Source organism: Prunus mume, linkage group LG3 (genome assembly GCF_029339155.1).
Source record: "Prunus mume cultivar Tortuosa linkage group LG3, ASM2933915v1, whole genome shotgun sequence".
NCBI lineage: Eukaryota > Viridiplantae > Streptophyta > Magnoliopsida > Rosales > Rosaceae > Prunus > Prunus mume.
In genome coordinates this window covers 21,729,861-21,747,425 of record NC_142700.1, presented here as the reverse complement: position 1 = coordinate 21,747,425, position 17,565 = coordinate 21,729,861, and the positions used below count along the sequence as shown (strand labels likewise).

At 39.9% G+C, this 17,565-nt stretch overlaps 1 non-coding gene and 1 pseudogene across 1 annotated transcript; one reads left to right on the top strand and one right to left on the bottom strand.

Annotated features, from left to right (window-relative positions):
• Nucleotides 1-507: 507 nt before the first annotated feature.
• Nucleotides 508-614, bottom strand: LOC148919097 (small nucleolar RNA R71). The gene has a single exon (XR_016125749.1). It is a non-coding gene; the product is annotated as a small nucleolar RNA R71 (small nucleolar RNA).
• Nucleotides 615-4,196: 3,582 nt separating this feature from the next.
• On the top strand, nt 4,197-5,002 carry LOC103326768 (uncharacterized; annotated as a pseudogene).
• Nucleotides 5,003-17,565: the final 12,563 nt, after the last annotated feature.

Sequence of the window (17,565 nt, the reverse complement as noted above, 5' to 3'; positions counted from 1 at the left end):
TTTGAAGCGAACAGAGCGCACCTTACACAGACAGCGAAGAAAAGTTAACTGGGCCTGGGATTGTTCATTGAAGGGCACTTTTCTGCAGAATTTGTTTGCAAATTTTGTGGACAAGGGAAACATAGCGTTAGAATTACCTGCAACAGGTAGACCACTCAGAGAGTCGTTGGCAGCCCGTGCCACTGATGTCCCCAATTGCATTGTGTATCCTGAACAAGAAGAGGGTGATTCATTCGAGGTCAAGCACCATTTGCTTGAAATTTTACCAACATTCCGTGGGCTGCCTAATGAAGATGCAAACATACATATTGCAAAATTTATTATGGGTTGCAAAAATATTTTGATTATGGGTTTTTCTGCTGAAGCTATTAAGTTACGTCTTTTCCCTTTCACTTTGAAGGACAAGGCAGAAACTTGGTTATTCACTCTACCAGCTAATAGCATTACTATTTGGCAGCAGTTACACACAAATTCCTGAACAAATATTATCTAGCATCCAAGACATTGAATTACAAGAGGGAGATTGTGGCATTCACACAGAAGCCTAATGAAGAGTTTCATGAAGCATGGGAAAGATATACAGAGATATACATTAAGTGTCCACATGCTAATATCATTTCAGATACACAGATGAATATTTTTTTTTACGGGCTTAATCCAACATCTCAGCAATGGGCAGCAGAACATTCACAGAAAAGGGGCATTTTTGAGTTATCAGTAGGTTATCCCAACATGTCTGCACAAATGGAAAAAATGGAGAAGAAAATTGATGCGAAGTTTGACATTATTTTACAACATATAGCAAGTTCTACACAGCAGCCACCTGCAACAACAGTTTGCACTATCTGCAGTATGGCTACACACGATATCGTTGGCTGCCCGCATAGAGAATCCTACCCAGAGGTTGTTGAGCAACATGTTAATATGATGAACAACTATCAAAGGCCTAGGAATGATGCATATGTTAATCATTACGATCCAGGATGGAGGGATCACCCTAATTTCAAATAGGGTGACAATCAGAATAATGCAAAACCATTCCAGCATGCACAAAGACCATTTGCTCCATCTAAACCATCTCTGGATGATCAACTTGCTAAACTGGCAGCAACAACTCAATCATTCATCGAGGGCAACAATCAAAGATTTCAAAATGTGGAAGCATCAATTAAAAGTTTGGAACAACAATTTGGACAGCTAGTTGCACAGATTTCAGATAGAGAAAAAGGCAAATTTCCTAGTCAAACAGTGCCTAATCCAAAAGGACGTGAAGATTGCAACGTTGTTTGGACTCTACGATGTGGAAAAAGCTATGACAATCGTCAACATAGCATTAAAAAGGAGCAGTAAATAGTGGAGGATAATGTAGAAAATTTTGCATCAGCAGAACCTGCCAAAACTGCAGAAAAACATAATCTGGCATATCCGAAACTCTCCTAAAATAGGCTTTACAACGTGTTTATGACCCTCCACTGCCCTATCCTAACCGTGTAATTCCTAAAGCGAGGGATCAGCAAGGACTTTATGCAGACATTATCCAAGGTTCAAATCAACATTCCATTGCTGGATGTGATCAAGAAAATTCCATCATATGTCAAATTTTTGAAAGAAGTTTGCAGCAGCAAAAGGAAGCTTGCAGATTTGGACAAAGTCATTTTGCTACACAAACTGCTACCTAAGAAAAAAGATCCAGGGAGTTTTAATATTTCTTGTACCATTGGAAATTCTAACTTTGAAAGTGCTTTAATTGATTTGGGTGCAAGTATTAATTTGATGTCTTTTTCTATTTTCCAACTATTGGGGCGAGGATATTTAAAGCCTACATCAATTATACTTCAACTGCCTGACCGTTCAATCACTTATCCAAGGGGTGTTATTGGGAAGGCTGTTTATGGCCATAGCTAAGACTTTAATTGATGTGGTAGCTGGAACATTGACTTTACGAGTTCAGGACCAATCTGTGGTGTTTAATTTGTTTGAGATAGTGAAAGGTCCTGCTGAACAGCAAGAATGTATGCACATTGATGTGGTAGACAGTATGGTTCGAGATAGTTTTTATGCCAGTTGAAAAACAGATCAGTTGCTGCATGTTTTACAAGGGGAACTTAGGACAAATTCTGAAGATAAAGGTGTTCTTGAGTACATTCATGCATTGAACAGTCTGCCCATATTGTTGCCAAAGTTTAGGAATGTGTACGAGAGTTTAAGGGAACCTAAACAGCCCCTTAAACCTTCCAGACAATAGCCACCAAAATTGGAGCTAAACCTTTACCAGAACATCTGAAATATGCATATCTAAGAGCTACAGAGACACTACCACAGAGGAAGATAAATTGCTTCGTGTGTTGAGAAAATATCAAAATGTATTGGAATGGATAATTACGGACATCAAGGGTATCAGCCCAGCAATATGTATGCACAGAATTTTAATTGAAGACGACTTGAAGCCAACAGTCGATGCTCAATGCCATCTTAACCCAATTATGAAAGAGGTGGTCAGAATTTAGGTTATGAAATTACTTTATGCAGGTATGATTTATCATATTTTTGATAGTAAATGGATTAGCCGTACACAAGTTGTGCCTAAGCGGACAGGTATCACAGTGGTGAAAAATGATAACAATGAGTTAGTTCCTACACGATTGACTACGGGTTGGAGAATGTGTGTAGATTACCGAAAGCTTAACACATGGACAAGAAAAGACCATTTTCCATTGCCTTTCATTGACCAGATGTTGGAACGGTTGGCTGGGCGTGCTTTTTATTGTTTTCTTGATGGGTATTTTGAATATAATTAGATTCCAATTGCACCAGAGGATCAAGAGAAAACCACTTTCACTTGTCCATTCGGTATTTATGCTTATCGGAGGATGCCGTTTGGATTATGCAATGCACCTGCTAAATTTCAATGTTGTATGATGAGTGTTTTTTCTGGCTTGTTCGAAAATAATGTGGAAGTTTTTATGGATGATTTTTTTGGTTTTGGGGATTCATATGATCAGTGCTTGCAGAATTTATCATTAGTTCTTGAGAGATGTCAAGAAACAAATTTAGTGCTAAATTGGGAAAAGTGTCATTTCATGGTGAAACATGGAATTGTCTTGGGTCATTCAATTTCTAGCAAAGACATTGAGGTTGACAAAGCCAAGATTGAAGTTATTGCAAAGCTGCCACCCCCTACATCATTTAAAGGTGTGAGGTCCTTCTTAGGACATGCAGGTTTTTATCGCCGGTTCATCAAGGATTTCTCCAAGGTTAGTCGACCTTTGTGCAATTTATTGGCTAAGGACGCACCATTTAATTTTGATGAGAGTTGTTTAGAAGCGTTCAACAAGTTGAAAGCACTCCTAACTTCGGCACCCATCATTGCTGCACTAGATTGGGGTTTACCATTCGAGCTAATGTGTGATGCATCAGATTATGCTGTCGGGGCAGTTTTAGGGCAGCGGAAAGATAAGCTTCCCCATGTCATTTATTATGCAAGTCGTACTCTCAATGATACACAACTTCACTATGCAACTACAGAGAAAGAATTGTTAGCAGTTGTGTTCGCACTAGAGAAATTTCGGTCTTATTTGGTTAAGGCTAAAGTAATTGTTTATACTGATCATGCTACCCTAAAATACTTGTTGTCTAAGAAAGATGCAAAGCCTAGGTTGATTCGTTGGGTTCTTTTACTTCAAGAATTTGACCTAGAGATTAAAGACAAGAAGGGCAGTGAGAATGTTGTGGCTGACCATTTATCAAGATTAATTATTCCAGCAGCTACGGAGGCAGATTCTCAACCATTGAGTGAAAGTTTCCTAGATGAACAACTATTTGCTATCCAAATTGATACACCTTGGTTTGCAGATATTGTCAATTATTTGGCTAAGGGTGTGGTGCATCCAGATTTTTCCTACCAGCAGAAAAAGAAGTTTTTGTCTGATGCGAAGCACTATTTCTAGGATGAACCCTACTTATAAAAGTATTGTCCAAACCAGATAATTCGCAGGTGTATTCCGAAAGCTGAACGGGAAAGTGTTTTAAAGTTTGCTCATCACTGTGCCTGTGGAGGACATTTTGGGCAGAAAAGGACAGTAGAGAAAATCCTACAGAGTGGGTTATTTTGGCCAATACTTTTTAAAGATTCACAGAATTGGTGCAAGGCTTGTGATAGGTGTTAAAGGGTCAGCAATAAATCCAGACGGAATGAGATGCCCCAGCAAAGTATCCTAATTGTTGAACTGTTTGATATTTGGGGTATTGATTTCATGGGACCATTCCCATCTTCTAAAGGGAACCAATACATTTTAGTGGCTATGGAATATGTTTCAAAGGGAACCAAGCCATTGCAGCACCAACCAATCAAGGATCAGTGGTCCTGAAGTTCCTCCAAGGGGTTGTATTTCCACGTTTTGGAATTCCACGCATTATTCTTAGCGATGGGAGGAAGCATTTCATTAATAAACCATTTGCTAACCTACTAGTAAAGTATGGCATTAATCATCGCGTGGCTACACCTTACCACCCACAGACATCTATTGGGATGTCCCCATTCCGACTTGTTTATGGGAAAGCTTGTCATCTACCTATGGAGCTGGAGCATAAAGCTTATTGGGCCATTAAAGAGTTAAATTTCGCAAATGACTCAGCTGGGGAAAAGCAGAAATTGCAGTTAAATGAGCTAGAGGAAATTCGTCAAGGTGCTTATGATAGTTCTCGCATCTACAAAGAAAGAACTAAGGCATTTCATGATAGTCAAATTTTACAAAAGGAATTTCAACCAGGGCAAAAGGTTCTGTTACTCAGTTCAAGGCTCAAGTTATTTCCAGGGAAATTAAAATCTCGTTGGACTGGACCCTACCTGGTGACTCAAGTTTTTTCTCATGGGGCAATTGTACTAACTAATGATGCTAAAGGAAACGCATTCAAGGTGAATGGTCACAGGCTGAAGCCCTACGTGGAGGCACCTTTCGACATTGCAAACGAGTCATTGACTCTGAAGGAACCAGTGATTTGACCACTAGACTTTTGCAATGTCTAGCTACAGACTTAAAATAAAGCGTTTATTGGGAGGCAACCTAATTTTTCTAAACTATTTACTTCTTTTATTTTCAAAATAAACCAAAAAAAGAAAAAAGAAAAAAGAAATAACAATAGTTTTTTTTATTTTCTTTCTACTCCTAACACATATTTGATTCAGGAAAAGCAGAAAATCCTATGCTGGAACCATGCACCCAGCAACAATCCTATATTGGAATCATGCACCCAACAACAAGTCTACGTTAACATCACCACATCTACACTACGTTGGAAGTTAAGGAAATTAACATGAGCTCACTCAAAGATGCAAGTTTGGGGATAGTTGTGTAGATCTAGCATAGACACATACTTTTGAGCAGTTAAAACATAGAGCTCTACACCATAACATTGAGTACAGCTTTTACTACCGAATCCACAACCACAAAATTTGAAGGAATTCGAAATTATACTCACATGAAGCATGGATCCACCTTTCGCATTCCCATGTGATTCCATCTCCTTTGAGCTTGTGTGTTGACTGCCCTCTCCTGGATTTGCATATTTCCTATACAGTGCACATCAATATGAGTACTCGCAGGGGCAAAGAACACACATCTATACATAACCAACATCTCTATAGCTTAGGACCCACAACAAATTCTGGAATTAATCTTACCATCGGATGGATATCGGTTCTTAAAATCATCCTTACAACATTATTGGTCACGTGGTTCTTAGGTGACTTAATGTTCTTTTTGGACGAAAAACCATTAGACAACGTCTTCTCAATATTGTGGATCAAGGGTTGAAGGCATTGGGGCTGCGAGATCAAGGGCCATCGTGGATGCAGGTGGACGCTAGTGACGGTGTTGGCAGAGCAGAAGAGAGGGACTTTGGGTTTGAGAGAAATGAAGAAGCAGCAGTGGCGTGAATGGGGCAAGGGTTCCGCTTGACTGGACAAAGGAGACCGTTGGCTTGGGCTCTAGGCTCAAATTACACCGCAGCTGTTCACCATTATATTTTAGTTGTTGCTCAGATATGACACAAGTGTGGACTTCTATGAGTCGGTCAACGCCTCTTTGCAAGATCTCAGCTACCAGGCCATGCGCTCGAACCCTCGAAGTGTCCAGTTCCGGGTATGTTCTACACCTAGTGCCCTAAAACCCGAGTGGTTTGGGAGACATTGACCTAAAGCTCGCTACACAGTTGGATCGAAATCTTAAGGGAACCAACATTGCACAACCACTACTGTTACTTAAAAAAAAATGAAAAAAAAAGAAAGAAAGAAAGAAAAAGAAAAAGAAATGTGTGTGAAGTAAGTGTGTGAAGTATGAATAAGAGGGATGAGAGGTAAGGGTTTTAGTCGAGTCTCCTTAACTATGATGGTTCACTTTACACCGAAGGAAGTTTGTGAATTCTTTTCTAATTGATTCTAAATAGCTTAAACTCTGTGGTGGGATTAGTTGGAGCTATTGAACAGATGTTCTAGTTTTTAATATTTGCTATGGATTGCAACTTGAAGATGGAAATTTTGTCCTGCTTAAGTGTTTGCCAGATATCTAGTCTGTTAGGTTTTTATTTTTGTTTGAGTCTTGTTTCGCTTGAGGACAAGCAAAAAGCTAAGTTTGGGGGTATTTTGATGGGTATATTTTATATTATATATTTAACCCCATTCTTAGTATATTTTGCTTAATATTTTGGAAGAATTTTGATACTTTGAATTATATTTCCAATATAGGGCTTCGACTTCTTCTGGATCAAAGCATAATCAAACGGATGAATTGTGGAGTAATTCTAGTTGGAGGACGGTCATGAGTAAGTTGGCTTGATGGTATCAAAAGATCAGCTTCTTCCACCAAGCGATAATTTCCTGGCGAATAAATAAAGGAGCGATGTGCAGTGCTGGAATAGTGCGTTTTGGGCTTTTATTGCGTTTTTGGAGCTAAAGATGGAGAAGTGGTCAGAATATTTTTATCTTCAAAACAAGCTATCTTGGGCTAGATTTGGAGGAAATTTGAGGCCAAAACGTGGCTGGGCAGATTGTGGGCAGATTCTCCTAATCCAATTTGGATTTTATATCATAGTATTATTTTATTTTAACCTAGTTTCCTTATGGGGATTGGGCAGCTAGGTTTTAGGAAGTATTTAAGTTGGTTTTCACAGCAATTTTTGGGATCTTCTTTTTCACTTTTGAACGTGACATTGTGGAGAGCAATTGCTAGGGTTTTGGGTTTTCGCGACTTTAAGGTATTTCCGTTCTTTTCTTCTTAATGATATTTTCTTGAATTTCAATTATGAATATGCGTAACTAATTTTCTTTTGCTAGGGTGAAGCCTTGAACCTTAGCATGAATATGCGATTTTTATTTAATTGCTTATGATTGAGTGCATGCATACTTTGAATTGTTAATCACTGTTTTAAACTATCTAATTGTCTTAATGCCTGATCACCATTAAGATCTTTAGAAAAGTAATTAGATGCAATTTGGTCGGAAGGTTCTCTGAAATTGACGCTGGCTTCTTGTGATTAATAATTGTAATTTCACTTAATATGAACACCACGTCTTTAGGGTTTCATGGTTTTTCGAAAGGTTTTCACAGAACTTAATGAGTCTTTCATGTTCAGTTTTGATCTGAAAGTCCGGACGGGTTGCATGTTGGATATACATTCTATGTTGGAGGTTCCAAGTAAAATATAAATTAGGAAAACCTAACCTTCAAAGTGGCATGTGCAAATCATAAGTAATTGGTAAAAATTCATAGGATTGTGAGGTGATGGTGAAACCCTAGTGGTTTTATAAATTGGTATTTAAAACTTTTTTTTCCTTCAATCGTATTTGTTTTTTGTTTGAAATTCGTTTTTAGTATCAACCAATTTCTTAAACATCTTTCTCAACCTTTTATTTTAAGTAGTTATTTGGAAATTGTTTTTACTTAAATTGCTGAATAGTCCTTGAGGAGAACAACCTTGCATGAGCATCTATACTACAATAGCCTTATATTCTTGCAAGTATTTTATGTGAATTTAACCCTATTTTCACAGGTACTAAAAATCCTATCACTTATGTTGGCGAACGAAGCTCCAAATAGTTGGAGAATTGCTTGTGGGATTTGGAGCAGTATTTCAAAGCTGTTAAGATTCCAAATGCTGAGAGGGTGTCTGTCACGAGCATGTACTTGGCAGGGGATACTAAGTTATGGTGGAGAACTCGTACACAAGAAGTCTCTAGTGGGGGCAGACCTGCCTTTGTGGAGTGGGTTATGCTGAAGAAGGAATTGAGAGCCCAGTTCCTTCAATGCAATGCTGCATGGCTTGCAAGGGAGGTTTTGAAGAATCTGAAGCAAGTAGGTTCAGTGAAGGACTACGTGAAGGCTTTCTGTTCTTTGATGCTCGATGTGTCTAATATGTCTGAGGAGGCCAAGTTGTTCAACTTCCTCGCAAGTTTGTAGCCTTGGGCACAGTCGGAATTGAGGAGACAGGATGTCAAGAGCCTCAACTCCGTCATTGCTGCAGCAGAAAGACTAATGGACTACAGAGCAGCAGTCACTTCTAGTGGGAAGAAAGAGCAAGGTGGGAAGAGACATTTGGACACCAAGACAGTCGACAAAGGAAAGGAGGCCAAGGTTGTTCAAGATGGTGCCAAGGGTGGAGAAAGCAAGGATAAGAAGAAAAATCTTCGGTTGTTTTCTTTGCCAAGGGCCTCACTGTTTGAAGGACTGTCCGAGAAAGTAGAACTTGAATGCAATCGCTGCGAAGGGAAATGGAGGTGCTGAAGAGGGCAACAGTCTCCAGGTGAGTTCAATGGTTTTATTGAATTCACTACGAGTTATCCCACTGGAAGATCCTTTGGGAGAGGATGCGGTTGTGCAACCGGTGTTGGAGGTGATTGAGGTGTTTGTGGATGTGTTTGCCATGGAGCCCTCAATGGTTTTCATTAATGCTTCTCTGTTGCATGGAGGTATGCTGATAGAGGCCATTGAAGACATGGTTCCGAATTGGGATATGAATTATGGATTGGAAGAGATGCAGCTTGTGGCATTGGAGCTTTGTCTAGATACTTGGAGGATCTATCTGCTGGATAGGAAGTTTGTGGTGAGGACTTGTGTGTTGCACAGTCACATGTACTGTACAGGTAACATTCTAGACGAGTTTGGAATTTATTTAGATGTGCTAGATGAGTTTGATTTTGAGTTAGCCTACATGACCACAAGGCACAGAGACTCCGTGGAGCAGTCAGATGAGTTGATGATAGATGGGGCCCAATCTGATTTTTCTGTTTCAGACCCTTAGGAAAGTGAGTCAAAAGAGGAGCCATGGGAGAGCTCAGCCCTCGATAGCATTTTGAGGAATGCTATGTTTGAAAAAAGGAATGAAAACTCCGAGGCTAAGGAGGAGCCAATGGAGGAAAGTGAGCCTTGGGTGGAGTCCATGGCCGGTATCATTGTAATCTCAAGTGACGACGAGGATGAGCCTATGGAAGAGTCCGAGATAGAGGTGATCCTAGTTGAGTCAAGTGATGATGAGTCCATGGAAGAGAGCAATGTTGAAGTGGTTCAAGCAAGCCCAAGTTATGTTCAGAGGAACGAAGACTGCCAAGGAGTTGAGCCGACGAGGGCGTCGAGCTCTTGTGGTGGGGGCAGTTTGTAAGACCCTTACAAGTTGGCATAGGCCATGGCATGGTTTTGATGTTTTGTACCATGCCAAGGCAAGCCAAAGATGCATGGGAGGTGCACTTGTGAAGCAAGACAAGGTCGGAAGACATGTGTTTTGGGCTGGGACTTTGCAGCCAAGACATGGCAGCAGCACAGCAGACTGGGGGCATGACATGGGAGCTGTCGACAGATTCCGAGAGCCGTCGACAGAATTTGCCAAGAGATGTCGACAGGAGCTGAGCGCAGTGTGTGCGCAAGATGCACGAAGGATGCCGACAGGAGCTGCGTGCAGGATGCGCGAAGGTTGCTGACAACACTGGGCGCAAGGCTACAGCGCGTAGGGCAGTTATGCACAGCGCAGCACGGGCAGGCAACGCACGCAATGTGCGCGCAGCGTGAATACAAACTGCGCAACGCACTTAGGCAGATCGTGGCTGGACGTGGCAGTTTGGCTGAAAACGTGCTGGAGTGGGTCTAGGATGTGGGAAAACGGTTTTTGAGCAGTCCAAGGGAGGTTGGACTTGGCTAGAGTTGTTGCATGCTTCAGATTTGGATTGTGGCTTATCTTGGAGCATTAGTGAGTGGTTACTTGGTAGTGGCAGCATGTTCCAAGGAGTGGGGAGATTTTTAAGGAGGAAAATCTGCCCCATGACAAGAGTGGGCTACAAGGTGGCGGCTTGGGAATGCTAGATAGGTTTTGAGTAGGGAAAACGTGTCTAGGTGGCTGATCTAACGGTTGACAAAGTTTCCTAAGTGTAGGCTGATAAGTCCATAAATATACTCATTTATGTACTCTTTTTACTTAAGTTTTGTAGGAGAATTAGATTTAAAAAGGGCTTATTACTTTACTTTTCTCATTTTCAGCTTTTCTGCGCTCTTAGAAGGTTTTTAAGGAAAAATCAACTTTTCGGAGGAATTTTAGAGCAAGGCCAATTGGAGATGAAAGATAACATCTTGAAGTTCAATCTGTGATTTTTCTAGAATTTTCTACCAAGCCAATTGGTACAGTATTACAAGTAAAGTTAGCCCACGTGCAGACAAGACAGTTTCATACATGTTACGTGAATGTGAAGAAACGGAAGCCTTCCCGAATTTTCCAAGTTACGTGCTATATATGGTTGGAAAGATAAGACATTTATCTTTCTAAAATATATTTTTAATGATTTTTCTGCAAGGCTGAAGATCCCCAAATCGTGTGACAATTGGGCTGAGCTGTATTTCCCTGTGGAGTTAGGAATTGTGATTTTTACTTTCCTATTTGGATTCCTTGTTTACCAAGACTTCTTGGACGACTTGTCAGTCAATTTTAGGGTTTTAGAACTCTGATATAAGTGATATAAAAGGCCAGCCAAGGCCCCGGATACGCATTCACGTCCAAAAGGGATCAACCGCGTAAGAGGAGAAAGCTACCAACGAGTTCTTTCTTTTCCTTTCTTCTTTTAAGTTTCAGTTCTTATATATTTATTTTTGAGTTCATCCAAGAGCATGAGTAACTAATATCTTGTTAGTTAGGGCTTAATCTTGAAGCCCTAAACATGATTTCAATTCTATAAACAAGTTTGAATGGATTTTCAGTTTCTACAAGCGTGATGATTTCGGTTTCTCTATGTTATGTGAATTTTGATATTTTGTTTCTTTGAGTAGCTAACTTTGAAGCATGTATTGGAATTAAATTGTTGTAGAACATAGGTCAATTGCCATATTGAATGTGTTCTTGTTTGCAACGAATAATAATGGGGTTAAGAACTAGTTATGAGAAATCGATTCTTGAATTCCTAATAACAAATGCCATGTTTTAGGGTTTTTGTGACACTCATATTCTCTTTGATCTTAATGGATTCTTGATTGTTAATTTGAGTAAATGCCATACTATATTTCAATTAAGAATACATGTATTGAAGTAAATGCCATACACTTTACATGCACTTAAGAGAGAATCATACAACTCGAGTCAAATGCCATGATCTTGTTGTGAGTGTCGTCATCATATGCTTGCTAGAAATTGATTATCTATTGTTGTTTATGGATTGATTGATTGGGATCGGTTTCAAAGACTCCTAGCTTCGTGCCCTCATCACCAAATTGAAGATTGGCTACTTATGCAATACTTTTATGAGGGATTACTTGATTCGGAGAGGATGATGGTTGATGCTACTAGTGGAGGAGGCTTGATGAACAAGAGTGCTACTCAAGCTAAGGAGATGTTTGAGAACATTGCAGCTAACTCTCAACAATTTAATTACCGGAGAGCTCCCCCAAAGAAAGCAGGTGTTTATGAGGTAAGTGCTAGTGATATTGGTCCTCAAATAGCTAATTTGACTAACCTTGTTAAGCAATTAATCCCTCAAGCACAAGTGTGTGCCGTGTGTGCTAATCCCGGACATCCTACGGAGTCTTGTCCAAGTTTGTATGGTGATGGAGAAGAGATGGCTCAAGCACACTATATGCAGCAACAAAAGCCAAGAAACGATCCTTTTTCTAACACCTATAATCCGGGATGGCGGCAACACCCTAACTTTGGTTGGAAGAACAACCAAAATGTACAAACAGCCCCAGTTCAACAAAATCAGTTTGTTCCTCAACAAAATGCACCACCACCTCATGGGCAAGGTAAGTCTTTAGAAGAGTTAATTAATTCTTTGGCATTAAGCACTCAAGGTTTTATGCAGGAAACAAGGCAAACACAGGCACAAATGTCTACAGCAATCAAGAGCCTTGAAAACCAAGTTGGACAAATTGCAGCCTCCTTGAGTCAAAGAGAGCCAGGAAAGTTCCCAAGCCAAGTCATTCCAAATCCTAATGGAGGCCATGAAACAGCAAAGGCGATTACTCTTCGAAGTGGAAAAGAGGTGGCAAATGTTGACAAGGAGGAGAGAAATTCAACCAAAACAGTGGCTGCCCCCTTTTCCAAGCTTACGGTTCCAAGTGACAACTCTAAGGTAAGTTCTCTTGTGAATCATTCGATTACTCCAAAAGTTCCTTTTCCTCGTAGGTTTTTGAATTCAAAGAAGGAGCAAGTTTCAAAGGACATTCTAGAGACTTTCCGAAAAGTGCAAGTGAACATTGTCTTGCTTGATGCGATCCAACAAATTCCAAGCTATGCAAAATTCCTCAAAGACCTTTGTACAAATAAGAGAAAGTTCAAGGAGCATGAAACCGTGGCCTTGAGTGAAGAAGTCTCAGCTGTGCTATTGCGTAAATTGCCTCCTAAACTAAAGGATCCAGGGAGTTTTACTATACCTTGTCTCATTTGAAATCAAAGGTTTGAACATGCTTTATTAGACTTAGGTGCTTCAATTAATTTGATGCCTTTTTCTGTTTTTGAATCTTTAAATTTAGGTGAGCTTAAGAAGACTTCCGTGAGCATACAATTGGCTGATCGATCAATCAAGTATCCTAAGGGAGTGCTGGAAGACGTTTTGGTCAAGGTGAATGAGCTAATTTTTCCAGCTGACTTTCTAGTGCTCGAGATGGAGGAAGTTCCTATTCCTGGAAAAGACCTTCCATTGATTCTAGGACGTCCATTCATGAGAACATCAAGGACAAAAATTGATGTGTATGAAGGCACTCTCATAATGGCATTCGATGAGGAAACCGTGGAGTTTAAGGTATTTGATGATTTAAAATATCCTAACGATGATCATGCTTGTTTTTCCATAGATGTACTTGAACAAATGGTACAAGAAACATTTAGTGCATCACAAGGAGAGACGCCATTGGAGAGGGCACTCATCCAAAGCCCCGAAACAGTGAATAAAGAAGGGAACATAGCCGTACTTGAAGCTGTGAATATACTTGAGGCCTTGCCTCCCCAAAGAGGTAAGTTTAACTCTATTTTTGAGTCTCTTCCATTATCTACTAATAAGCTTATTCCCTCTATTGTGAAGGAACCACAAGTTGAGCTAAAACCCCTTCCGGAGAACTTGAAATATGCATATTTAGGTGACAAAAAGACGCTGCCTGTGATCATTGCTTCTAATTTGAGTGCATCCGAAGAAGACAAACTAATTCGAGTTCTAAGGTTGTACAAGACTGCCCTAGGTTGGACCATTGCAGACATCAGAGGAATAAGCCCTACAAAGTGCATGCATAGGATCCTTTTGGAAGGAGAATCGAAACCTACAAGGGAAGCCCAAAGGAGGCTGAATCCAGTGATGAAAGAAGTCGTTAAGAAGGAAGTTTTGAAGCTTTTGGACGTGGGAATTATATACCCCATTTCGGATAGCAAGTGGGTGAGTCCCGTCCAAGTTGTTCCCAAGAAATCCGGAATTACCGTTGTGAAGAATGAAGACAATGAGTTGGTGCCTCAAAGAATTCAAACGGGTTGGAGAGTATGCATAGATTATAGAAAGCTCAATACCACGACACGTAAGGATCACTTTCCGTTACCATTTATTGATCAAATGCTTGAGCGTCTTGCAGGTCATAGTCATTATTGCTTCTTGGATGGATACTCCGGATACAATCAAATTGCCATAGCTCCGGAAGATCAAGAAAAGACCACCTTCACTTGTCCATTTGGTACGTTTGCTTATAGGCGTATGCCTTTTGGTTTATGTAACGCACCTGCCACTTTTCAACGTTGCATGATGTCAATTTTTTCTGATATGGTGGAGGAGATAATAGAGGTATTTATGGATGATTTTTCAGTTTTTGGTGATTCTTTTGATATTTGTCTTCACAACCTCTCTCTAGTGTTGAAAAGGTGTCAGGAATGCAATTTAGTGCTCAATTGGGAGAAGTGTCACTTCATGGTACAACAAGGTATTGTATTAGGTCACATTATCTCTTGTAGGGGAATTGAAGTGGACAAGGCAAAAATCGATGTTGTGAAAAGCTTGCAGCCCCCAACAACTGTGAAGGAGATTAGGTCATTCCTAGGACATGCAGGGTTCTATAGGCGTTTCATCAAGGACTTTTCAAAAATATCAAGGCCCCTATGTCGATTGCTTGGCAAAGATGTGGAATTCGAGTTTAATGAAGCGTGCTTGGCTGCATTTAACAAGCTTAAGGAGCTTTTAACGTCTGCCCCTGTTATACAACCTCCAGATTGGAATTTTCCCTTTGAGTTGATGTGTGACGCCTCGGATTATGCAGTGGGGGCTGTACTTGGACAAAAAGTGCACAACGTACCACATGCCATCTATTATGCCTCCCGGACTTTGAATGATGCTCAGTTGAATTACTCAACTACGGAAAAGGAGTTGCTTGCTGTTATTTTTGCTTTAGAGAAATTTAGATCATATCTTATTGGCACTAAAGTAATTGTATTCTCTGATCATGCAGCGCTTAGGTACCTTTTCCAAAAGAAAGACGCCAAGCCAAGACTGATTAGGTGGACTCTCTTGCTTCAAGAATTCGATTTGGTGATTAGAGACAAGAAAGGGAGTGAAAACGTGGTGGCTGACCATTTGAGTAGGCTGGTGCAAGGATCCAATGAAGAAGAGGACATGCTTCCTCTAAGTGAAAGTTTCCCCGATGAGCAACTCTTCACCCTCGAAGCCAAGGACCCTTGGTACGCTGACATTATCAATTACAAGGCTTCAAAACTGATTCCGGAGGATCTCACTCGAGCTCAAAAGGATAAGCTTGTCAAAACGAGTAAGTATTATGTTTGGGATGATCCATACTTATGGAAATATTGTCCAGATCAGATTGTTAGAAGGTGCGTGTCCGAATCTGAATTTAATTCTATACTTACCTTTTGTCATTCATCTGCATGTGGTGGACATTTTGGTCCTAAGAAAACAGCCCTTAAAGTATTGCAATGTGGTTTTTATTGGCCAAGCTTGTTCAAAGATGCATATACTTATTGTTCCACATGTGATAGATGTCAAAGAACCGGTAACATCAGCTCTAGGAATCAAATGCCTTTAACGCCTATTCTTATTGTTGAAATATTTGATGTGTGGGGTATTGATTTTATGGGACCATTCCCTTCCTCTTATGGCTTTATTTACATTCTCCTTGCTGTTGACTATGTCTCTAAATGGGTGGAAGCAATTCCTACCCGGACTAATGATTCAAAAGTTGTTTTGAGCTTTGTGAAGGAAAACATCTTTTCTAGGTTTGGAACACCAAGAGCCATTATCAGTGATGGAGGCACTCACTTTTGCAATAGGTCATTTGAGGCACTTTTAAAGCGGTATGGAATTACGCATAGGGTCTCGACACCTTATCATCCCCAAACAAGTGGACAAGTGGAGATTAGTAACCGAGAAATCAAGCAAATCTTGGAGAAAACCGTGAGCCCTACGAGAAAGGATTGGAGTTTGAGACTTAATGAAGCATTATGGGCATATAGGACAGCTTACAAAACCCCCATTGGTATGTCTCCTTTTCGTTTGGTTTATGGTAAAGCATGTCACCTTCCGGTTGAGCTTGAACATAGAGCATTTTGGGCAATCAAGAAATTCAATTTCGATATGAAAGAGGCTGGAGATGCAAGGCGACTCCAATTGAATGAATTGGATGAGATGAGGAATGATGCTTATGAGAGTGCACGGATTTACAAGGAAAAGACGAAGGCATTTCATGACAAAGCCATTCAAAGGAAGACCTTTGAAATAGGGCAGAAAGTCTTGCTCTTCAATTCACGCCTTCGGCTATTCCCAGGTAAGTTACGTTCTAGATGGTATGGTCCTTTTGTTGTTACTAATGTTTTCCCTCATGGTGCAGTTGAGATTCAAAATGACAAGATGGGAAACATATTCAAAGTGAACGGACATCGCTTGAAGCCATACTATGAATCTTTTGAGCTTGGAAAAGAGAGCATGCTTGTGGATGCACCACCCCCATCTATTGTTTAATCATCTAAAGAACCGCGTCTGGCTGAAGACTTTAAACTTAGCGCTTCTTGGGAGGCAACCCAACCATTCTTAACTTTTGTTTTAGTTTATGTGTGATTTCTCATAAATTTTCAAATTTTTGTTTTTGTTATGTTTTGGGTCATCAAACAATGGATTTTGTGTTCCAAAGAAAAATTTTCACATTTTTATAGCCCTAGGGTGTTTGCAGCATGTTTCAAATGTGTTCCATAAGTTTTTTTGGTCATTGGCTGAGTTTAGATACCAGAAAACAGAAAAATAGCTTTTATGTTCTTATTTTGGTCAAAACTAGAATTTCTGCTTAATTTATTTTTTGCTGTTTTTCAGGTCAATCCGATGCCACCAACATGTTTAGAATGGTTATTATGACGATTTGGACCAGGTTTGGGGGCCTCCAGTGGCCTACATTATGTTTTAGGATGATTTGAAGCTCAAAAAAGGTCCTAAAACACTAAAAACAGCAGCTGCTGTTCTGCCCAGAATTTGAAGATTTTTCGTCACCAAAGAGGTTTTAGCGACGGTGTTCATCAGATTTTTCGTCACTAAAGAGTTTTTTGCCGCGGTGTTCATCAGATTTTTCGTTGCTAAATGTCAGATTTCCAGATTTTCATGATTACATATCCAGCTCAATTTCGTTCCAATTTCATCACATTCCGTGACTTTTAGGAGCTATTACTAGTCCGTTGGCATTCAAAGACACAAGTTGTGGTTGTGTGAGTTCGTTGCCTTGTTTATCTCCTCTCACTTCAACAAATTCTTGCCCCTCCGCACACCTAGAAAACCCGTGATGTCCTCAAACCCTCTCTCTCTTTAATTGATTATCCATTAATTTATTTCTTTATTTTACACATTGAGGACAATGTTTATTTTAAGTTGTGGGTGATTGAGTATTGTCTTGTTTCTAATTTTGTCTCTCCTTAAAATATATTTAAAAAAAATCAGAAAAATGTCATAAAATCAAAAAATATTTTCTTTTACTTTGAGTCTTGTTTTTATTTGTTTGTAGTAGTCACTTCCCAATTCTATGATGAGATTGAATTTTATTTACAAGTTACTTTCAAGAAGTTGTGAGCATGACAATA